The sequence below is a fragment of the Papio anubis genome, chromosome 2, assembly GCF_008728515.1.
Source record: "Papio anubis isolate 15944 chromosome 2, Panubis1.0, whole genome shotgun sequence".
NCBI classification, from domain to species: Eukaryota; Metazoa; Chordata; class Mammalia; order Primates; family Cercopithecidae; genus Papio; species Papio anubis.
In genome coordinates this window covers 118,405,327-118,430,688 of record NC_044977.1, presented here as the reverse complement: position 1 = coordinate 118,430,688, position 25,362 = coordinate 118,405,327, and the positions used below count along the sequence as shown (strand labels likewise).

Genomic DNA, 25,362 nt, shown 5'->3' with positions numbered 1-25,362 from the left:
ATGGCAGTTTCCCTGCACAAGTTATTTTTTTGCCTACTGCCATCCACGTAAGATGTGACTTGCTCCACGTTGCCTTCTGCCATGATTGTGAGGCCTCCCCAGTCATTTGGAACTGTAAGTCCAAGAAACCTCTTTCTTTTGTAAATTGCTCAATTCTCGGGTGTGTCTTTTTCAACAGCATGAAAATGGACCAATACATATACCTCGTGATTTTTTTTGTTCAAAACTGAACATTTGGGTCTAGTAATGTGGTAACTTTAAAAATCAGATTCTCTCCCTTCCCAGGACTTCCTGAGTCTTGTTTTGGGGTTGGTTTTTGGGGGGTGGTTGTAGGCTATCTGTATGCTGAAGATTAGCCTGAGGTGCAAACATAAGGTCTTCTTAAGTGTTTTCTGAGTCTGTACCCCTTTCCCTGGGTTTATGTGGTGACTTAATTTCCATTGTGTATGAGCTTGTTCCATATGTCCTAGTCTTTAATGTTTGGCCCCTCCAAAAAAGGAAAGAGAAAAATGAAAAAAAAAAAAAAAAAGGGGAAGGAAAAAACACTTGCCTTTTAAATTTCCCAGAAGTCACTAGATGGTGGGGGAAGTAGGGTTAGGTTACAGGGGGCAACAATAGAAGAACATGCAACAGTGGTTTCATTTTTCTGCACTTCTATGTTTAGAAGCAGCAATTTTGAGCACAGATCTCCAATAATTAGAATACAGCATTCCTTTGTCCACACTGAGCAAAGCTCTGTGTAAGCTACTCCAGGATCATCTGCACAGCTGCCTGCCAAGCAGCTGAGGGATAAGGGATGGCTAGAGCTGACAATGACTGAAACTAACTGCAATTTACAATGTGATATTGTTTGGCTCTGTGTCCCCAGCCAAACTGCATCCTGAATTATAATCCCTATTTGCGTCAAGGGAGGAAGCTGTAATTCCCATGTGTCAAGGGAGGGAGGTGATTGGATCATGGGAGTGGTTTTCCCCATGCTGTTCTCATGATAGTAAGTGAGTTCTCATAACATCTGTGGCAGTTTTTCCTGTGTGCTCTCTCTCCTGCTGCCTTGTGAAGAAAGTCGCCATTTCCTCGCCCGCCATAATTGTAAGTTTCCTGAGGCCTCCCCAGCCATGTGGAACAGTGATTCAATTAAACCCCTTCCCTTTATACATTACCTAGTCTCGGATATTTCTTCATAGCAATGTGAAAACAGACTAATACAGTTAATTGGTACCAAGGTAGTGGGGTACTGCTACAAAAATATGAAAAATGTGGAGGTAACTTTGGAACTGGGTAATGGGCAGAGGTTGGAACAATTTGGAGGGCTCAGAAGAAGACAGGAAGATGTGGGAAAGTTTGGAACTTCCTAGAGACTTGTTGAACGGTTTTGACCAAAATGCTGATAATGATATGGATGGACAATTGTTGCGGAAAGTCAGAGACCCCAAACAGAGGGACTGGCTGGAGCTGTGGCACAGGAACATAAATTGTGAAGATTTCATTTCAATATGGACATTTATCAGTTCCCAAATGATACTTTTATAATTTCTTATGCCTGTCCTACTGTAATCTCTTAATCCTGTTATCTTCATAAGCTGAGGATGTATGTCACCTCAGGACCACTGTGATAATTGTGTTAACTGTACAAATTGATTGTAAAACATGTGCATTTGAACAATATGAAATCAGTGCACCTTGAAAAAGAACAGAATAACAGCGATTTTAGGGAACAAGGGAAGACAACCATAAGGTCTGACGGCCTGCAGGGTCGGGCCAAAAGAGCCATATTTTAATTCTTGCAGAGAGCCTATAAGTGGACATGCAAGTAGGGAAGATATCACTAAATTCTTCTCCTTGCAAGGAATATTAATATTAATACCCTGGGAAAGGAATGCATTCCTGGGGGGAGGTCTATAAATGGTTGCTCTGGGAATGTCTGTCTTATGTGGTTGAGATAAGCATTGAGATACACCTTGGTCTCCTGCAGTACCCTCAGGCTTACTAGGGTGGGAAAAAAACTCCACCCTGGTAAATTTGTGGTCAGACCAGTTCTCTGCTCTTGAACCCTGTTTTCTGTTGTTTAAGATGTTTATCTGCTGGGCATGGTGACTCACATCTGTAATCCAAGTACTTTGGGAGGCTGAGGCGGGTGGATCATGAGGTCAAGAGATCGAGACCATCCTAGTCAATGTGGTGAAACCCCATCTCTACTAAAAATACAAAAAAATAGCCGGTTGTGGTGGTGGGCGCCTGTAGTCCCAGCTACTTGGGAGGCTGAGGCAGGAGAATGGCATGAACCTGGAAGGCGGAACTTGCAGTGAGCTGAGATCATGCCACTGCATTCCAGCCTGGGTGACAGAGTGACACTCTGTCTCAAAAAAAAAAAAAAAAAATGTTTATCAAGACAATATGTGCACTGCTGAACATAGACTCTTGTTAGTAGTTCTGTTTTTGCCCTTTGCCTTGTGATCTTTGTTAGACCCTTATTAGTAGTTCTGCTTTTTGCCCTTTGAAGCATGTGATCTTTGTACCTAATCCCTGTTCGTACATCCCCTCCCCTTTTGAAATCCTTAATAAAAACTTGCTGCTTTTGAGGCTCAGGTGGGCATCACAGTCCTACCAATATGTGATGTCACCCCTGGTGGCCCAGCTGTAAAATTCCTCTCTTTGTACTGTCTGTCTTTATTTCTCAGTCAGCCAACACTTAGGGAAAACAGAAAGAACCTATGTTGAAATACTGGGGACAGGTTCCCCTGCTAGACAATGAAGTCCAGGCAGAGGTGGTCTCAGATGAAGATTAATAACTTACTGAGAAATGGAGAAAAGTCACTCTTGCTATGCTTTAGCAAAGAGACAGGTGGCATTTTGCTCCTGCCCTAGAGTTCTGTGGAACTTTGAACTTGAGAGAGATGACCTGAAATTGGTACTATTGTTTAAAAGGGAAGCAGAGCATAAAAGTTTGGAAAAATTACAGCCTCAGCATGCAGTAGAAAAGAAAACCCCATTTTCTGGGGGAGAAATTCAAACTGGCTGCAAAAATTAGCATAAGTAATGAGGAGCCTAATGTTAATCATGAAGACAATGGGGAAAATATCTCCAGAGCATGTCAGAGACCTTGGCAGCAGCTCCTCCAATCACAGGCCTAGTGGCCTAGGAGATTAAAAATGATTTATTGGGCCAGACCCAGGCCCCCACTGCTGTGTGCTGCTTTGGGACTTGGTACCATGCATCCCAGTCACTTTAGCTCCAGCCATAGCTAAAAGAAACCAATGTACAGCTCAGGCTGTGGCTTCAGAGGGTACAAGCCCCAAACCTTTGTGACCTCCCTGTAGTGTTAGGCCTGTGGGTGCACAGAAGTCAAGAACTGAGGTTTGGGAACCTCTGCCTAGATTTCAAAGGAAGTATAGAAATGCCTGGGTGGTCAGGCAGAGGTCTGCTACAGGGGCAGAGCCCTCATAGAAAACCTCTGCTAGGGCAGTGTGGAAGCGAAATGTGGAGTAGGAGCCCCCACACAGAATCTCCACTAGGGCACTGCCTAGGGGAACTTTGAGAAGAGGGCCACTATCCTCCAGACCCAAAAATGGTAGATTCACCTACATCTTGCATCATGCAACCAGAAAAGCCATAGGCACTCAATGCCAACCCATGAAGGAGCCACTCAAGGCCATGGGAGCCCACCCTTTGCATCAGTGTGCCCTGGGTATGAGACATGGAATCAAAAAAGATCATTTTGGAGCTTCAAGATTTAAGGACTGCCCTGCTGGATTTCAGACGTGCATGGTGCCTGTCATTCCTTTGTTTTAGTCAATTTCTCCCATTTGGAATGGAAGCATTTACCCAAGGCCTGTCCTCCCATTGTATTTAGGAAGTAACTAACTTGCTTTCAATTTTACAGGCTCATAGGTGGAAGGAACTTGCCTTGTCTCAGATGAGACTTTGGACTGTGGACTTTTGAGTTAATGCTGAAATGAATTAAGACTTTGAGGGACTGTTGGGAAGGCATGATTGGTTTTGAAATGTGAAAAGACATGAGATTTGGGAGGGGCCAGAGGTGGAATGATACAGTTTGACTGTGTGTCCCCACCAAATCTCATCTCAAACTGTAATCCCCACACCTTGAGGGAAGCACCTGTAATCATCACATGTCAAGCGAGGGAAGTGATTGGATCATGGGGGCAGTTTCTCCCATGCTGTTCTCACGATAGTGAGTTCTCGCAAGATCTGATGGTTTTATAAGTGTTTGGAAGTTCTTCCTTCACCCTTCTCTCTCTTGCTTCCATGTGAAGAAGGTCCTTGCTTCCCCTTCGTCCTCTACCATGATTATAAGTTTCCTGAGGCCTCCCCACTCATGTGGAATTGTGTGTCAATTAAACCTCTTTCCTTCATAAATCATCCAGTCTCAGATATTTCTTCATGGCAGCATAAGAACAAACTAATACACAACCTAAACCTTCCTCTAGAAATTGCAAGCCTTGAATTGCTCCAGAGTTCCAAGACAGTTAAGTCATAGTCTGCCAATGCATTAGTTGGGTAGGTCAGGACAGAGATTCCTGATTCTTCTTACTCTATCATGTTCCCAGAATCTTCTTATTGTCTCTCTTAGTCTGTTTGGCCTGCTATAACAAAATACTATAAACTGTGTAGCAAACAAATAAATGAAATTCAGAAATTTGTATTATTGCAAGTAAGTGACAATTACCTTACAACCACATACCATATTTATCTGAAGAACTTAAAAACTCTCTCAAGTATAGAAATGCAATACCTTATAACAATCTTCTTCCTCTTTGAGGTATTTCTCATGATGAAACCACAGAAAAACAAAAGTGGCGCCTTAAAAGAAACTATGAAAAGAAACTTAAAGCTTCTGTTTGTTCCTGGAATAGAATTTGAATCAAATCTAGGAAGGAAGCTCTTCCTCTTGAAAATTAACTGCCTGAAAACAAATCAGAAGAAACAAAAGTCAGTTATATAATGTTGGTGGACAAGGAATTTAACCATAGAGAGGACAGTTATGCAGTTCATTTTACTTTATACTAAAATGAGACTCTTTTTTTCCTAAGTAGGGTAAAGATTTTCAAAGTTACATTCAAGGGCTTATACCATTTGTGATATATTGACTTCCTTTTAAAAATTACCTTATGAATTTCCATATGAAATGAATTTTTCCAGAGTCTTTGAGGGACTTAACCTAAGATTTTCCCCTCAGTATACAACAGTGACTAGATTTTTTCTGCCTGTACAACACTTCAACTATGTGGAACAGGTTAAGTCTTGTTGGATAATTCAGATTAGTAAAGGTACAAAATGATCATGAACATGCCTGATCACCATACCTGAAACTCACCCTAATCCTATAAAATGAATACTACTTTCCTTCCTATTTCAGCCTCATCCCAAGCAAAAGAAAAAAAATTTTGAGGCACTACTTATTTTTTATTATACACAAAAATTTACGCAGAATTATACATGTGACAAATGTAAAATGACATGCATTCACCAATGTAATATCATTCAGAATAATTTCACTTTCCTAAATATCCTCCATGTTCTGCCTATTTATCCCTCCCTCCCCTCTAGCCCCTGGCATGTATTATAATAAATGTGTGCTTACTACCAGATCATCTAAGGCAGCACCAGTGACATGTGAATATACCTTTGGAAACAATGGACTAAAGTTGTGTTAGCCATGAACAAGTAGCTGTAGTTTATCAATCGAGGTAGCAGCTTGAATTTTTCTGAGAAAGAGGATTATTGTTTCTAAGTATGACTTAAGTGGCAGAATGTGAGTCTAGAGATTCTGATACCCATATGTCACTACATGGAGAGAGGTCTCAAGAGAATGAAGTCAACATGGGGGTGGGAGATGGAGTGGAAGACTGTGAGACCGAGAGAGAAAGGAGATTGATTTATGACTGCATCTTTTAAGTATCTGGATTTAATTATGCCTGAATACAGCCTTATTCTTAGTCCCTAGACTTTTTAGTTACATAAACTGATACATTCTCACATTCAGTTGAGCCAGTTTGAGTTAGGTTTCTGAATGACTCAAGAAATCTACTGTAGAAATTAGTCTATGGAAATGAAGTTTTACATGGAACAAACCCTAAATTGGATTTGTACAAGACAAGATGTATCACAGTAGGGTGGAAACTTTCCTATCCTGGCTGAGAAGGGAAGATCCTTGATAGGTGATAGCAAAACAGTCAACTAAACTGTCACCTCTTGTTGTTGTTGTTTAGTAGACCTTATTTTTTAGGTTCAGTTTTGGGGTCACAGAAAAATTGAGCAGGAAATAGAGTGCCCATATATTCCCTGCCCCTACAACTGCTTAGCCTCTCCCACTATCAACATGCCACACCAGAGTGGCACATTCTGGGTTATAATGAATCATTATCACCCAAAGTCCATAGTTTACGTTAGGCTTCACTTTTGGTGTTGTTCATCATATGGATTTTGATAAATGCCTAATGACATGTATCCACCATTGTAGTATCGTACAAAATAGTTTCAATGCACTAAATACCCCCTGTGCTTTGCCTGTTTATCTCTGTCTCCCCACTAACTCCTGGAAACTACTCATCTTTTTACTGTTTCCCTAGTTTTGCCTTTTCCAGAATGGCCTATAGTTGGAATCATGCAGTATGTAGCATTTTCAGATTGGCTTCTTTCACTTGGTAATATGCATTTAAATTTCCTCCATGTCTTTACATGGCTTGATAACTCATTTGAGTTTAGTGATGGATAATATTCAATTGTCTGGATGTACCACACTTTTCTTATCCTCTTGTCTACTGAAGAAAATCTTGGTTGCTTCCAAGTTTTCACAGTTACAAATAAGGCTGCTGTAAACATCCATATGCAGCTTTTTGTGTGGACATGAGTTTTCAAGTCCTTTGGGCAAATTCCAAGGATATGATTGCTGACTCACATAGTAAGAACATGTTTAGACTTATAAGAAACTGCCAAATTGTCTCTCTTAGTCTGTTTGAGCTGCTATAACAAAATACTATAAACTGGGTAGCTAACAAGTAACAGAAATTTATTTCTCACAGTTCTGGAGGCTGAGAAGTCTAAGATCAAAGCAGTGGCAGATTTGGTATTGGGTGAGAACCTGCTTTCTGGTTCATAGATGGTGTCTTCTAGCTGTGTCCTAATATGGCAGAAAGAACTTGCCAGCTCTTGGGTCCTTTTTTTTTTTTTTTTTTTTTAAACAAGGCTGCTAATTTCATTCATGAGGGCCCTGCTCTCACGATGTATTCACTCCCAAAGATTCCACTCCTTACCATCATCATAGGGGTTAGGATTTCAACATATGAATTTTAGGGAGACGTGAGTATTCACTCTATTGTACTGTCTTTCAAAATGTCTGTATGATTTTGACTTCCCACCAATATTGCTCCACTATCTTGCCAGTATTTCGTGTCATTAGTGTTTTGGATTTGGGCCATTCTAATAGGCATGCAGTAGCATCTCATTGCTGTTTTAGGTTGCAATTCCTCAATGACATACAGTGTTTAATATCTTTTCATATGTGTACTTGATATGTGCATATCTTATTTGATGAGGTATCTGTTGAGGTCTTTTGCCTATTTTATTTAGTTATTTGTTTCCTTATTTTTGAGTTTTAAGAGTTCTTTGTAAATTTTAGATAACAGCTCTTTATCAAATATATCCTTTGCAGGTATTTTTCCCAGCTTGTTTTTAAATAAAATCAGACCATATCCTTATGCCAAGGCCTGATTTGGGGGTATTTAGTGGGGAAATATCAGGATATTATGTGTTGACCACTTTCTGCAAACATTGGTAAAGTCTTATCAATGACAAACATCTCTCCAGTGTGGCCTACCTGAAAGGCTAGTGGTAAGGGAAAAAAATTAAAGCTTTTGTAAGAAAGATACATCTTGCCTGTGTCCAGAAATCCAATGTGGTTGAAACCTGTATTCTTCGCACCAAGCTAAAGTAAGAGGAATCAAATCGGTAAAAATGTGGTTAGATACAAGATTGAGATCTGGGGATGTTTGATTCTTCAGTCTCTCGGTCTCCAACATATCCTTTGGGACTCTATTTATTGACAAAGTTGACAACTACCACCATTGTTAAAATCATTCCATGAAGTATAATGTGGGGTAGGGGAAAGGAGAACTGTTCTCCAATCCAGGCTACAGGTTTGCACTGCCAAGATGCCCTCTCCAGGTTGAATGCTGAAAACTTACAGAATAGACAAAGCACTGAAACTTGTTGGCACATGACAATCCCTCAGATTAAGCTCTTAATGCAAGAGTCATAACTAATCAGACCTGTGGAACTGAACAAACATAAATCAACAGAGGCTAATAAACTTTAAAAGAGATGTATGCCTGGATAAATTCCAAGCCTATTACTTAAGAAAGCAAAAACCAGAATGATGTGAACCTGAGAGGCGGAGCTTGCAGTGAGCCAAGATCTCGCCTCTGCACTCCAGCCTGGGTGACAGAGCAAGACTCTATCTCAAAAAAAAAAAAAACCAAAAAAAAAAAAAAAAAAAAGAAAAGAAAAACAGAAAAAAAAAAAATATGCAAAAATACAGCCCCTGTTGCAAATCCCAACCCTTAGAGTTTACACCAACAGGAAACAGACTAATATATGCATCCCTCAGAAAATGAGTTCTCACTGGTGCCCATATTAGCTAAGATCAATAGTTAGCTTGCAGGACTGGGGAAAGCCAAGTTGGTTGATTTAGAAACTTGCTCTACTGTCTTGGCAGGATGTAATTGCTATCCTCGTTTAGCAGCCATTATCGATGCAGCAAAGCAGTGTCCTTTGTATTTTGTTTCCCCATTTTCCTATTTGCAAAAGGAATTTTTATTGTAGTTATGACGTTTCCCCTCCATTATTTTAGACTGGGAGTATAGAGGATGAATAAATATGTCATTTAGTCCAGATGCCATTAACATAAAGTCTAGAGAGAAATGTGCATCTCCCAGAGATCCTGGAACATGTATGCAAGAACTGGTGCAACTTGAGGCTATCTCCCTTCCTAAAAGAGAAACTCTATGTATTTTTGGTTGTATGCTGATGCGTGAATTGTGTTAGTGGGGAGAATTCTGATGATTGTTTATATGAGGAAAAAGAAGAATGTGAAACTTGGGCTGCTGAGAGACGCACTTAGTAGGTATCTATAGTTTAGGTCTATCCAGTATCCATTCTTCTTTTTGGTACTCACACTTAGATTTATCTTTGAGGGAACCACCTTTCCCCTATTTCATTCATGAAATTTCAGTGAAACTGATTCTATCCCCAGGTCCAGGCAGAAGCATTATTGGCTTAGGAATGGCAGGTAACCCAAATTAATCCAGTGAGAAAGAGTCAGCTCTGGAAGATTTGTTAGAGTCAGAAAAGATCACTTCCTTTCTCCCTCTTTGCTAACATGGTAGACTATAATCCTGGACTATAATGGCAATCTTACTCCTATTTAGGAAGAATCTGCTGAGAATGAAGCCAACACCGAGACATTCCTGATTTTATCCCTTTTTTTTTTTTTTTTTTTTTTTTTGAGACAGAGGGTTGCTCTATTGCACAGGCTGGAAGGAATGCAGTGGTGCAATCTTGGCTCACTGCAACCTCCTCCTTCTGGGGGTTCAAGCGATTCTCCTGCCTCAGCCTCCTGAGCAGGCGCACAACACCACACCCAGCTAATTTTTGTATTTTCACTAGAGACGGAGTTCTGCCATGATGGCCAGGCTGGTCTGACACTCCTGGCCTCGAGTGACCTGCCTGTCCTGGCCTCTCAAATTACTAGGATTACAGGCATGAGCCACCGCACCCAGTCCTGATTTTATCTCTTGATCATCTGGATTACACTGTACCAGAAGACACTCCTGGGACTTTTGGATTGCACAAATCAATAAATTTTTTTCTTTTACCTGAGTAATTTTGTGCTGGGTATCTGCCCTGGCTGATATAGTTATGTTAGACTGACTCTGTATTTAAGTGCTGGTAGTTATTTCCTAGTTAATAGACTATTAGATAACTTACTTTCAAGTATATATCCTTTTTTCTTTGTAATTTTGTCAAATCCTTTAAGTATTCATTTCTGATTCATTTCACCAAACTCTGAATCTTCTGGGAGGGGCTGGAAAAAAAGTTGTTATTTCCCCAGTTTGCATGCTTCAATAGACCAGGTGTTGACAGCTGCTGTCTGAGTCAATGCGTCTGTGACTATGCCCTGCCAGTTACTAAATATTTTGAATATCATATCTAATTGGTAGGGGGACACTGGTCTAAGTTGTTCTTTGAATATATTTTTTGTTTGTGGACAATAATCTTAATATAACTGACTCCCAGATGGCTTCAAGTGTAGTTATAACTTTAATCAAATAATAGAACAGTATGGAATTTTACCTAACATTTAAATCCAGAATAAAGTTTTGCAAAAAGAGCTCTGTGTGGAACTCAGGAGGGCTCGAGCAAGCCACTAGTCCTAATTTTCTGGATCTGTAAAATAAGAAGTTACTATCCTTCAAACTAAATTTTTATGATTCCATTTGGAATAAGGAGAAACAAAAGTGAAAGCACTACGTTTAAAAAAAAAAAAACTTAAGGTCACTTTAGAACATAGCTAATTCTGGGAAATCAGGCACATCTCAAATTTGATAAGAAAGTCAAGCACATAAGCAAGCAAACACTCATAGGAACACATAAATAAATACACATACAATGGAAAAAAAGCATTGCAGCATTGCAGGCTGTTCTCTAACTCCTGAACTTGTTTTATTTAAACATGAGGAAGGTATGATGGAACCCAGCATTAAACAGTGTTACTGGCATTTTTTTTTTCTTTCTGAGATTTGGACCTTAAGTACATCAATCCTTTTCAGACTATGGCAGGAATATTTAAAGCAGATTTTACCAGTTAATCTAGGCACACCCAGGCTTAAGTCTCTCTCTATTTGCTTACTCCAGTATAAATACATTCTAGAAGTTATTTTTTGTTGTTCTTTTTTGCTAGTTTGCTTGTTTTTCTCTGTTAAGAATTTTATTGATGATAACTTTTAGTAACTTGAGGAAATTTTTGAGTATTCACCTTTACTGTGGAGTTTTTCATGAACATAGGAATCTGGTGATATCAATTTAATCAAAATTTAAAACTCAGAGTACATATTACATCCCTCTTGACTTATTCCCCACCTTTCTAAAAATCAGAGATCAGCCACTATGCAGTGGTGTCCTTTAACTTTTCAGTAATATAGATTTAAAACAATAAGGAAAATTCTCATATGAATTTGTGTTTATTGATGTTAACAGATGCACTTGGAGATTGGGTGGGAACTTTTCTAGCTCTGCCTTCTCTGTGTTTCATCCATTGTCATCACTTGGGGTTATTGAAGGACTTCCCTTCACGTCCTTTTATATTCTGATTCCTTATAAAACCTGAAGGCAATTTTTAAAAATTTTTTTTGTTTTCTTCTGGTTTTTTTTGAGATGGAGTCTCGCTCTGTTGCCCAGGCTATAGCGGCAATATCTTGGCTCACTGCAACCTCTGCCTCCTGGGTTCAAGTGATTCTCATGTCTCAGCCTCCCGGGTAGCTGAGACTACAGGCACGAGACACCATGCCCAGTTAATTTTTTGTATTTTTAGTAGAGATGGGGTTTCACCATTTTGACCAGGCTGGTCTTGAACTTCTGACCTCAGGTGATCTGCCTGCCTCGGCCTCCCAAAGTCCTGGGATTACAGGTGTGAGCCACCGTTCCTGGCCTGGAGATAATTTTTAAAAGTCATTGGCTCCACTCACCAGATTTCTCTTTGGTTCCAAGATTATGTAGCCACTTTGCCCATAAACCTAAACCTACCACTGCCATCTATTCATGCCATTTCTTCATCTTTAAGGGTATTTGCTCACAATTCTCTGTATAACACAGAGTAGAGAAATAATGGAAAATAATATTCTACTTCTAATGCTATTGCCTGCTTAGATTTATTTCATTTCTTCTAGAACCCCTTCACATAGGCCAGTAGTTATTTCTTGCCTCTTATTTTTTCTTTCTTTTCTTTTTTTTTTTTTTTTTTTTTTTTTTGTTGTTGTTGTTTTAGAAGGAGTCTTGCTCTGTCACCTGAGCTAAAGTGCAGTGGCCCGATCTCGGCTCACTGCAACCTCCCCTCCTGGGTTCAAGCGATTCTTCTGCCTCAGCCTCCTGAGTCTCCTGAGTAGCTGGGATTACAGGCGCCAGCCACCACACCCATCTAATTTTTGTATTTTTAGTAGAGACGGGGTTTCACCATCTTGGCCAGGTTGGTCTCGAACTCCTGACCTTGTGATCCACCTGCCTTGGCCTCTCAAAGTGCTGGCATTACAGATGTGAGCCATGGCACCCAGCCTCTTTTTTTTTTTTATAATAACTTTAGGTTGATGGGTACGTGTGCAGGTTTGTTATATAAGTAAACTCTTGTCATGGGGTTCTGTTGGACGGATTGTTTCATCATCTAGGTACTAAGCATAGTACCCAATAGTTACTTTTTTGGATCCTCTTCCTCCTCTCACCCTCCACCCTCAAGTAGTCTCCAGTGTCTGTTGTTCCCTTCTTTGTGTCCATGTGTTCTCATTATTTAGCTCCCACTTATATGTGAGAACATGTGGTACTTGGTTTTCTGTTCCTGCATTAGTTTGCTAAGGATATGGGCTCTAGCATCATCCATGTTCCTGCAAAGGACATGATCTCATTCTTTTTTATGGCTGCGTAGTGTTCCAAGTGTATATGTACCACCTTTTCTTTATTCAATCTACCATTGATAGGCATTTAGGTTGATTCCATGTCTTTGCTACTGTGAATAATGCTACAATTAACATGTGCATGCATGTGTCTTTGCGATAGAACAATTTACATTCCTTTGGGTATATATCCAGTAATGGAATTGCTGGGTCAAATGGCAGTTCTGTTTTTAGCTCTTCGAGGAATCACCACACTGCTTTCCACAATGGTTGCTCTAATTTACACTCCCACCAACAGTGTATTGGCATTCCCTTTTCTCACAACCTTGCCAGCATCTGTTATTTTTTCACATTTTAGTAATAGCCATTCTGACTGGTGTGAGATGGTGTCTCATTGTGGTTCTGATTTGCATTTCTTTAATGATCAGTGATATTGAGCTTTTTTTTCATATGCCTGTTGGTTGCACGTATATATTCTTCTGAGACGTGTCTGTTCATGTTTTGCCCACTTTTTAATGAGGTAGTTTTTTCTTATAAATTGGTTAAGTTCCTTATAAATGCTGGATATTAGACCTTTGATAGATGCATAGTTGGCAAAAATTTTCTCCCATTCTGTATGTTGTCTGTTTACTCTGTTGATAGTTTATTTTGCTGTGCAGAAGTCCTTAAATTTAATTAGAACATATTTGTCCATTTTTGCTTTTGTTGCAATTGCTTTTGCTGTCTTTGTCATGAAATTTTTGCCCATTCCTGCATCCAGGATGGCATTTCCTAGGTTGTCTTCCAGGATTTTTATAGTTTTGAGTTTTACATTTAAACCTTTAATCCATCTTGAGTTGATTTTGTATATAGTTTAAGGAACGGGTCCAGTTTTAATCCTCTGCGTATGGCTAGCCAGTTATCCCAGAACCATTTATTGAATAGGGAGTCCTTTCCCCATTGCTTGTTTTGTCAGCTTTATCGAAGATGGTTGTAGATATTAGCCTCATTTCTGGGCTCTATTCTTTTCCAATAGTCTATGAGTCTCTGTTTGCACCAGTACCATGCTGTTTTGGTAACCAGCTTTGTTCTTTTTGCTTAGGATTGACTTGGCTATTCAGGCTCATTTTTGGTTCCATATAAATTTAAAAATCGTTTTTTGTTTTGTATTGTTTTGTTTTGTTTTGTTTTTTAAGTTTTGTGAAGAATATCATTGGTAGATTGATAGGAATAGTATTGAATCTATAAATTGCTTTGGGCAGTACAACCATTTTAATGATACTGATTCTTCCTGTCCATGAGCATGGGATGTTTTTCCATTTGTCAGTGTCATCTCTGATATCCTTGAGCAGTGTTTTGTAATTCTCATCATAGAGATCTCTCACCTTCCTGCTTAGCTGTATTCCTAGGTATTTTATTATTTTTGTGTCAGTTGTGAACGGGATTGCATTCCTGATTTGACTCTCCGGTTGCCTGTTGTTGGTGTATAGGAATGCTAGTGATTCTAGTGATTTTTGTATGTTGATTTTATATCCTGAGATTTTGCTAAAGTTGTTTGTCAGCTCAAGGAGCTTTTGGGCTGAGATGGTGGGGTTTTCTATATAGAATCATGTCATCTGCAAACAAGAATAGTTTGACTTCCTCTCTTCCTATTTGGATGCCCTTTATTGCTTTCCCTTGTCTGACTTCTCTGGCCAGGCCTTCCAATACTACATGTGGTTGATTTTAGAGTATGTGCCCTGTGGTGATGACAAGATGGATATTCTGTTGTTTTGGGGTGGAAAGTTCTGTAGAGATCTACAAAATTCATTTGGCCCAATGTTGAGTTCGGGTCCTGAATATCTTTGTTAATTTTCTGCCTCAGTGTCTGTCTCATACTGTCAGTAGAGTGCTAAACTCTCCCACTATTCTTGTCTGGGAGTCTAAGTTTCTTTGAAGGTCTCTAAGAACTTGCTTTATAAATTTGGGTGCTCCTGCATTGGGTGTGTGTATATTTAGGAAAGTTAGGTCTTCTTGTTGAAATAAAACCTTAATCACTATGTAACATCATTCTTTGCCTTTTTTTTTTTTTTTTTTATCTTTGTTGGTTTAAAGTCTGTTTTGTCTGGAACTATGATTGCAACCACTGCTTTTTCCTGATTTCCATTTGCTTGGTAGATTTTCCTCCATCTCTTTGTTTCGAGCCTATTTGTGTCACTACATGTGAGATGGGTCTCTTGAAGACAACATACCACTGAGTATTGCTTTTTTATCCAGTTTGCCACTCTGTGCCTTTCATTTTTTATTTTTACTTATTTATTTATTTTTGAGACAGAGTTTCATTCTTGTTGCCCAGGTTGGAGTGCAATAGTGTGATCTCAGCACACTGCAACCTCTGCCTCCCAGGTTCAAGCAATTCTCCCGCCTCAGCCTCCCAAGTAGCTGGGATTACAGGCACCTGCCACCATGCCTGGCTAATTTTTTGTATTTTTAGTAGAGGCAGGGTTTCTTCATGTTGGCCAGGCTGGTCTCAAACTCCTGACCTCAGGTGATCCACCTGCCTTGGCCTTCCAAAGTGCTGAGATTACAGGCATAAGCCACCATGCCCATCCTTTGTGCCTTTTAAGTGGGGTATTTATCCCATTAATATTCAAGGTTAGTATTGATACATTGGATTTAATCCTATCATTGTGTTGTTAGCTGGTCATTATGCTGACTTGCTTGTGTAGTTTATTTATAGTGTCACTGGTCTGTGTACCTAAATGTGTTTTTGTATTGACTGGTAACAGTCTTTCCTTTCCATATTTAATGTTCCTTTCAGGATCTGTTGTAAAACGGGTCTGAACTCCCTAGGCATTTGCTTATTTGGCTATTTCTCCTTTGCTTATTAATATAGTTTGATTCTGTGTCCCTACCCAAATCTTATCTCGAATTGTAATCTCCACATGTCAAGGGAGGGACCTGGTGGGAGGTGATTGGATCATGGGGGCAGTTACCCTCCCACCAATGCTGTTCTCATAATAGTGAGGGAGTTCTCATGAGATCTGATGTTTTAAAAGTGGCAGTTTCCCCTGCACACACTCTCTCTCTCTCCTGCTGCCGTGTAAGATGTGCCTTGCTTCCCCTTCACCCTCCGCCATGATTTTAAGTTTCTTGAGGCCTCTTAGCCATGCGTAAGTATGAGCCAATTAAACTGCTTTCTTTATAAATTACCCAGTCTCAGGTAGTATCCTAGCAGTATGAGAATGAACTAATACACTTAAGAAGCTTAGTTTGGCTGGATATGAAATCCTTGGTTAAATATGTTTTTCTTTAAGAATGTTGAATATCAGCCCCCAATCTCTTCTGGCTTGTAGAGTTTCTGCTGAGAAGTCTACTGTTAGCCTGATGGGGTTCTCTTTTAGATGACCTGCCCTTTCTCTCTAGCTGCCTTTAACATTCTTTCATTTCAAATTTGGAAAATCTAACAATTACATGACCTGAGGATGATCTTCTTGAGTAGGATATTGTACAGGTTCTCTGTATTTCCTGAATTTGACTGTTGGCCTCTCTGGCAAGGTGAGGGGAGTTTTCAGGAGTGATATGCTAAAATGTGTTTTCCAAGTGGTTTTCTTTCTCCCCATCTCTTTCAGTGATGCCAGTGATTTATAGATTTGGCCTCCTTACATAATCCCATATTTCCTGGAGGTTCTGTTCATTCATTTTCATTCTTTTTTAAAAATTTTCGTCTGGCTGTCTTGTTTCAGAGAGCCAGTCTTCAAGTTCTGAGATTCTTTCCCCAGTTTGGTCTATTCCACTGTTAATACTTGCAATTGCATTGTGAAATTCTTGCAGTGTGCTTTTCAGCTCTATACGATCTGTTAGGTTTCTTTTTAATACTGGCAATTTTGCCTGTCAGCTCCTTTATCATTTTATCATGATTCTTAGTTTCCTTGGATTGTGTTTTGCTGTTGTCCTAAATCTCAATGATCTTCATTCCTATCTATACTCTGAATTCTATTTGTCATTTCAGCCAACTCAGCCTGTTTAAGAACCCTCATTGGAGAACTGGTGCTGTTGTTTGGAGGACATAAGACACTGGCCATTTGAGTTGCCAAAGTTCTTACATTGGTTATTTCTCATCTCTGTGTATGGGTGTTCCTTTAACTGCAGTGTAGATTGACTACAGTCAGAAGACTTTTTTCCTGAATATTTTCATAGGGCTGAGGCTTTGTGCAGGGTCTTTATTTGTGGCTGACTTCTTATGTTTGGTTTTACAGGGTAGGTATGTTAGTGAGATATTTTTGGTATTGAAGCTATGGGGTGTGACCCAGTAGGTGGTGCTTAGGTGCTTCATGAAGGTCAGTGGGTGATACAATTTGATGACATAAGATTCAAAACTGAGAGGCTTTAAGGAGGAGAGAAGGAGATGAGGGGTTTTGTGTAGTGGTCAGTAGGTAGGCTCTTTTCCAGTCATGTGACTCCCCTGTATTTCCTCATGGTTGCAGCTTGGCTCTCTCTCAATGCTCTGAAAGTGTGGACTCCTCTCCCACTTGAGTGCTGGCTATAGATTGCAGCTTGGCACTCCTAGGCTGCCCACCACAGCTCTGGGGAGATCTCAGGGTTTATGTTTCCTCCCCAACTTGCAGGCAGCAAAGGGAAGGACCTTAGCAGTGGTTGTGACTGAGGGTCTTTTACTTGTCTCCTGGGGACTCCACCCCACAGAGATGCAGGTCAGCAATTGCTGAGTGTGATCGACCCAAGATGGGGGAACTGTGCTGTGGGTCCAAGCTGGGGGTTCCCTGCCTGGTGACAAGCAGCAGGGGTGGGCGGGACCCGTGGGAGATGGACTGGTCTCTTCTCCTTGGGTTAACTGCAGTGCATTGGGGGTGTGGATGATGCACTTAGGGGCTTTGCTGTTTAATTAGTCTAAAGGTAGTAGGGGTAGTACCACTACAGAGGCAGTGGCAGAGAGGCTTTTGGTTGCCTCTGGGGGCTCCAACCCCAAGAAATGCAGAGCCACTGCTTTGGGAATGTTCAACCAGTGAGGTGGGTGGCTGCATTGCTGGTGTGAGTTGGAGCCTCCACTTGTTGGGGAGCAGGGGTTCAAGGGCTCACTGAGAGGAGACACTGGTCTCCTCTCCATGTGGTCACTGTGGTGTGCTATAAGCTTAGGTATAACCCTCGGGCCCTTTGTTTCTTCCCCAGACTGAGGGGAGCAGGGTTAGAACTGCTGCTGTGGCAGTGGCAGAGGGACCATCATATGCCTCTGAGAGCTTTTCCCCTCAGGACACTACCTGTGGGTATGCTCAGCTGTGGGTGGGGTGACTGTTCCATGGTCACGAACCAGAGGCCCTGCCTGGTAAGGAGTAGGGGGTGGGGGTTCCCAGGAAAGAGAAACTGAACTCCTTTCCGTATGGTGGCTGTGGTGTGCTAAAGGTGCCAGCGTAGTAACGAGGACCTTTGTTCCTTCCCCAGCCTGAGGGCTGTTAGGGCAGTAGCACTGCAACTGCAGTGGGAGGGTTTGTGGGTTCACTCGGGGATTTCCTCTTCGAAGAAATGCGGGGGTGCCTCTGATTGAAGTGGTCAGGCGGAAACAGGGTGGTTGTGCTGGAGTGCCCGGTTGGGCAACCCTACCCAGTGAGGAGAAGTGAGGACTGGGACTTGTGTGGGGAACAGTCTGGCCACTTTTCTAAGGTGGGTGCTCTGTGCCGGCTGTCCGGACCAGCCCCTGGTACTCAGGGAGGACTTTTCAGAGGCTGGAGATAGTAAGGACGAGGGCTGCAAGACAGCAAAGATCAGAACCCCCACCCTCTCATCCTCCCACCCCCACACACACTGGGAGTGCTGTCCCAGAGAGTTGCTGAGCTGTCACTGGCTCAATATCCCTGGCAGGGGGTGGGTGGAGACCCAGGCCAGGAGGACTCACCCAGTGAGGAGAAACAGGTTTGGAGACTTGTGTAAAAAAGCAGTCTGGCCACTTTTCCATAGGGCAGCTGTGTTGTGCTGGGGGTCCACTCCAGTCACTGACTGGTCACCTTGCACTCTCTAAAGCCTGAAAGCAACAAGGGCTGAAGCTGTGAAACAGTGAAGATGGCCGCCTATCCCTTCCTCTGAAAGCTCCCTCTCAGGGATGTGTAACGCTGCTACCAGTAGCTGGCTGGAGTTCCAAGCCAATGGGTCTTAGTCTGTGGCCTCTGAAGTGCTATGGAGGTGTGGCCTGCAGATCTTCGCTGCTCAGCTCCTTGGATTCTGCCCTTTTCATAGGAGTATGTACGGGGGTCTAACCTCCCACTTTGCTGGAGTAGCAGTTACTTGTGCCAGGAAGCCAGGATGCCAGGATATCTAAGGCTCCCGGGGCTCCGTGTGCACCTGAGCTAAGACTCCCCATAGCTCTGTGTGTGAGACTGAAGGCCCTAGTGGAGGGGGTTCATGAGGGGATCTCCTGCCCCAAGAGTAGCAACGATCCCTGGGAGAAGCATTGGTCCGCAGTTGCTCATTCACTCACTGCTTCCCTGGATGGGGAGGCTCCCCTGGCTCCACGTTGCTCCTGGGTGGGCGGCTGCCCTGCCTTGCTTTTGTCCGTTCTCCATGGGTCAAGTTGTTTTCTTGATGAATTCCAATGCGTGTATCTGAATGTTTCGGTTGAAAGTGCAGTATGTACTTGCCCCATCTATTCTCTCTGTGAGAGTAGTACACACTGCTGCTTCTAGTTGAGCGTAAGAAAAATAAATACCCCTTTAATGTGTTTGCTAGAAGATAGAAAACACTGCAAAGAACAGAGTAGAATTCATATTCTTAAAAACAAATATGAAAACTTATTCTACTTTCCTTCTTTACAAATGAAAATAAGCATATTTATTGTCCTCAATGCACTTTTTCCTTTGAAATTATGATTCCTCATAAATACCCTTGGGGTTAAGAATATCAGCTGTCACACAGAGCTAAATCCTTTTAATTGTGAATTTTTCCCCACAAAGCTGAATGAACTACATCTTGACAGGGCAGGCAAAGCATTAAAGTAAAATATTTTTTCCCTCATTTTCTTTTTCTCTTTCTTTCTTTTTTATTTTGAGAAGGAGTTTCACTCTTGTTGCCCAGGCTGGAGTGCAATGGCATGATCTCAGCTCACTGCAACCTCCACCTCCCGGGTTCAAGTGATTCTCCTGCCTCAGCCTCCAGAGTAGCTGGGATTACAGGCACATGCCACCATGCCTGGCTAATTTTTTTATTTTTAGCAGAGATGGAATTTCACTACATTGGCCAAGCCGGTCTCGAACTCCTGACATCAGGTGGTCCATCTGCCTCAGCCTCCCAAAGTGCTGGGATTACAGGTGTGAGCCACTGCACCCAGCCCCCACTTTCTGAGGTGAGGTAAAGGAAGAGTTAATCATTCATACTCCTTTTCTTGGGTTCAGCTGCTACTGTTACCTCTGATGGAGGACCAGGGATTTCTGGGACTTGAACTCTTATTATAGAAGGTCAGATTAGCCTTATGCTGAACAGCAGCAGCTACCTGGGCCTTTCTGCCCTGAATAAAAGTTCTGAAGATCTAAAATGAAAATATGAAAGGAAAGAAATTATCAAGTTCTGTCTACTAAATATCTCCGTGGATTTCCTTAAACACTAGAGCCTCAACTGGCAGATTTGTCTTAAGGCCTTTGTTTGTAGTGTTTTCCTACATGTCTCAATGTCTAACAAAGGCAGGCGTTCCCGGTCAAGCTCTGCCAAATTCACCATGTGACCTAGGACCTGAAGTGAACTTTCGTTTCTCCTCTTCTCTCTCTTTCCGACCTTCCCTCCCTCCCGAGGCAATGCAGACAGGAACTCAATATATTTGGAGTTCTCCATAGGAAAAGAATTATTATTATTAAAACAATAAGCTATCAAGATAAATACCAATATATAATGCATATATATTCATCTATACATCAATACATACTAGCTTTCATATCTGTATTCTCTTTTTTCTTTCTCATCCAGAACTCAAGAAGACATGTCTGTATCCCTTTTTTTTTGAGACGAAGTTTCACTCTTGTTGCCCAGGCTGGAGCTCAATGGCATGATCTTAGCTCACTGCAACCTCCACCTCCCGAGTTCAAGCAATTCTGCTGCCTCAGTCTCCTGAGTAGCTGGGATTACAGGCACCTGCCACCATGTCTGGCTAATTTTTGTGTATTTAGTAGAGATGGGGTTTCACCATGTTGACCAGGCTGGTCTTGAACTTCTGACCTCAGGTGATCCACCTGCCTCGGCCTCCCAAAGAGCTGGGATTACAGGTGTGAGCCACCGCACCCCGCCCAACATGTCTGTATTCTTAAGGCTGTGAAAGTGTCTTTACTATTTTGTTCTCTTAGGTGAGAATCCGGTCCTCACCCTACACTTTATTCCTCAGGTGAAGAGACTGTGTGTGTGTGTGTCCATTCAGGGAAGCATGAGGGCATTTGAATTCAGCTGAGCAGATTTAGTCATCTAGGAGCTGCTCCGTTAAGTGTTTAACACAATAGTTAACAAAACAAAACTAGCAGGAAATTAATCTGGAATTTCCCAGTAACTACATGTTTTAGATAAGTTTTTGAATTGAGTCCAAGATGATGTGATAGTGCATGTTCATAATTAACTAAGAAACTGGGAAAAGCTTTCTTAATCTAAAAACAAAGCCAAAAATCTTTCCATGCAAGGAAAGAAAATCTTAATTGATTAACTCATTAATAGAGCAGGGAAAAGAAAACAAAAGCAAAAGCGAAAAAACTAACTTGAGATCTGGCTGAACTCATAATGTGTATTTGTTTTATTTCCAGTTGCTGCTTACCCTCATTAGCTGTGCAAGACCGAAGGATTTTGTGCTTTCTCTTGCCTGGCAATTGTTCAGTCCAAAATTTAGCCATGTTGTTTTTGTGTTATTATCAGGAGCAAGAGGACATGTGTATTGGTGACAGAAGAGGGGTGAGAGGGCAGGGATGAGATGAATCTGATTAACTTCAGGGCTTATTAGAATAAATCTTGTAGGCTTGAAGAATCTAGAGAATCTTGTAGGCTTGAAGAATCTTGTAGGCTTGGAGACTCTAGAGCTCTCTGAGAAATGGTAAACAGACTTTATAAATCCTGGCTGTGTTGCTGCTATAATCTTCCCCTGACATAATCCCAAGAAATAGAAACAAATAGAAATAGAAATCTAATAGAAATAGAACTATTTCCCAAGAAATAGAAAGTAAAACTGACAAAGCCAATGGAAAGAAATCAGTTTGGAAGCTGTTAATTTTCACGGGATCTGTGTTCAGTAACTGCCCTCTATCGGCTCCCCTGAATAGCACACTATAGAGGACGGAGAATCTGAAAGGCCTTTTTGCTGGTTTTCTTACGAACAGAGAGTTCATAAGCCGGGACCTTCTTCAGCCTCCAAGGTAAAGAAATTTGTGATCTCCAAGCTCCCTCTTGTATGTATTGTGAACGCCACTGTCAGAAGAGAAACACCAAAGCTACTCACCTGGAAATGTTGCAGTATGAAGGCCAGGTATTTGATCGAGACTTTATTTAAATGTTAACTTTGTTAATGAATTTCTTTGCTAACTTCCCCTGCTTTATTTTCATGCCAAAAAACAAAGAGGTGCAGAGAACAGAACTCTGCACCACAGTCTAAAAGTGTTAGTTTCAGGCACAACACTGCTGTTTTTGAGCTGTGGGTCCTCAGACAAGCTATTTTAGCTTTCCCAGCCTCAGATTCCCACTTGCCTGCTTCTTCACCACTTCCTGGGGGGATAAGAGAAGACCAAATGATATGTTCGTGAAGGTGCTTTGCCACTGGTGTGTACCCTGTGCAGACATGAAGCAATATTGGTAGTACTTTATAAAAGTAAGACGTCATTTTCTCATTCACAGGACTGAGGATTAGAAAGAATAATGCTGAGTTTCTGGCTGCCTCTGCTTTTGAGGACCTAGGAGGCATTCTGACCTAAAGAGAGTAGGCTCTGGGGTCAAACATAAATGTAAACACCGTTAGTGTGACCTTTGCAGATCATTTGTCTGCCCTGTGCTTCTATTATGCTATCTGTCTGCAAAGTAAAGAACTTCTTTACAAAATGCCTCATACAAGTGTAAATACAACAAATAAGTTCCATCTCTAAAGTTCTTCATAGAAAACAGAATTATAAGATGCACTCACTATCCAAGAATAAATGATACCAGGAAAGGGCAAAAGTTAATTAATCCTCTTACGATAAAGAGCACATTTCAAGGTAAATAATAAAAATAATTATCTTAAAGTTAACAAAATGTATACGGTTATTTGCAACTATGCATTAATTCTTAGTCTGAAGAATGTTGAGGAGTTGATTTGGCATGAAGAGGACACATTTTCTTGGACAAAATTATAGGATGGCACAGTGCGACTTTGTTCAGCTCATACAACCTTTGTGTAACACCATCGAAGGGGATCATTTTACCAAAAACTTTTTTTTAGTCAACGGTTTTTATCAGTTTTCCAAAGGGATTTAAACAATTCTTTGACATTTAAGCTGGTACATTTTGGAAGTATCTCTGGTATCATCATCTTTACCCATTACTCTTCTTTAGTGTTAATTTATATGATTCCTTGTCTATTTTTTCTTCTTCAGTTTTCACCTAGTCATTGACACGTGACTATACTTGACATTGGAGCAGTTCTCCAACATTATTTTCATCAATTTCATGAAATTCTGCATCTTTTGCAAGAATTACAACTCCACTTTACCATCTATCTGACTTGTGTTGTCAGATGTTTACAATATTCTATAAGTAGTAAGAGTTAGGCTGAAAAAGTTTTGACTTATGATCAGGGATAGTCATTCAAGCTAGGCAAAGAAGGTTGTTTGAAAGGGGAAAAATTTTATGGGTATTCAGTTCATCAGTGAATACTTTCATTTAATGGCAAATATTCCTGTATAATCATATTCTAGAGGAATTTGAGTAATGAAAACTCAGATAAGAAGGAGTCTCTGGGCCGGGCACAGTGACTCGCACCTGTAATCCCAGCACTTTGGGAGGCCGAGGCGGGCAGATCACAAGGTCAGGAGATGGAGACCATCCTGGCTAACGTGGTGAAACCCTGTCTCTACTAAAAATACAAAAAATTAGCCGGTCGTGGTGGTGGGCACCTGTAGTCCCAGCTACTCGGGAGGCTGAGGCAGAAGAATGGTGTGAACCTGGGAGGCAGAGCTTGCAGTGAGCGGAGATCACGCCATTGCACTCCAGCCTGGGTGACAGAGCGAGACTCCGTCTCAAAAAATAAATAAATAAAATAAAATAAAATAAAAATTAAAATTAAAAAGGAGTCTCTGATAATGATTTTTTTTAATCCAAGAATTCCTTTTTGCATTTTCGGTTAAGTTGTAGTGGATTTAGGCTGAACCACATTCACTCTCATAAAGGACCTGCATTTACTTGTCAGTTCCCAACCTGGGTGAAGGGGTGCTAACTTTGCCCAATAAGATCAATTTCATTAGCATGGTGTTCTAAATCAATGTCTCTTAAACTCCAGTCTGTGCTATTCTCTTTATTAATATTCTGCAAACATATGTAAAATAAAGCTATATTTTAGTAGTTTGATGTCAAACAAAATTAAAAGTGATGATTCATTGAATTCATTATTTCTACCAGTAAAGAGAACAGTTAATTTTTTGTTATGTAAAAAGCCAGTAGTTTAATTAAAAGACATCACTAAGAGTGAAAGACTGGGGGCCGGGCGCGGTGGCTCACGCCTGTAATCCCAGCACTCTGGGGGCCGAGGCGGGCGGATCACGAGGTCAGGAGATTAAGACCATCCTGGCTAATATGGTGAAACCCCGTCTCTAATAAAAAATACAAAAAATTAGCCGGGTGTGGTGGCAGGCGCCTGTAGTCCCAGCTACTCAGGAGGCTGAGGCAGGGGAATGACGTGAACCCGGGAGGTGGAGCTTGCAGTGAGCCGAGATTGTGCCACTGCACTCTAGCCTGGGTGACAGAGTGAGACTGCTTCTCAAAAAAAAAAAAAAAAAAAAAAAAAAAAAGAGTGAAAGACTGGGAAGAGATATTTACAATAGATATATCCAATAAAAGGCTTGTATCCAGATTTCTGCCTAATTTTTGAAAAGAAAGGCTGGGCATGGTGGCCCACAACTGTAATCTCAGCACTTTGGGAGGCTGAGATGGGAAGATCACTTGAGCCCAGGAGTTTGAGACCTACCTGCATAAAATAGTGAAACCCTGTCTTTACAAAAATACAAAAATTAGCCTTGCATGGTGGTGCGCACTTGTAATCCCAGCCACTTGGGAGGCCAGGGTGGGAGGATCACTTGAGCCCAGGAGGTAAGTGCACATCACTGAGCTCAGGAGGTCACCTGATCTCAGCTCACTGCACTCCATCCTGGGCAACAGAATGAGACTCTGAAACAAACAAACAAACAGAACTACACTTTAACAGGCATTTTACTGTATCCAAAAAGGGTATCCAAATGACCAATAGACATATTACCATCATTATTAGTCATAAAGGAAATCAAATTACAACCTCAGTGAAATACTGCTATACCTGTGGCAGACAACTAAAATTAAAAGGACTGACGATGCACGTGCTGGCAAATATGTCGAATAACTGGAACTCTCACAAATTGCTGGTGAGACTATAAATTGTAAACCCACTTTGGAATACTGCTTGACAATAACTATTAGGTTGGTGCAAAAGTAATTGCCATTACTTTTTTATTTTTATTTTTTGAGATGGAGTCTCGCTCTGTCG

General features: G+C 41.1%; 1 long non-coding RNA gene across 1 annotated transcript in view; it reads left to right on the top strand.

The window, feature by feature from the left end:
* The first annotated feature begins 703 nt into the window (after positions 1 to 703).
* LOC103882186 overlaps positions 704 to 25,362 on the top strand; it is a 33,668-nt gene continuing 9,009 nt past the window's right edge. Inside the window, exons 1-2 of the long non-coding RNA XR_643933.4 lie at positions 704 to 1,089; positions 21,980 to 22,125. This is a non-coding gene — a long non-coding RNA (uncharacterized LOC103882186). The remainder of the gene's footprint in view (positions 1,090 to 21,979; positions 22,126 to 25,362) is intronic.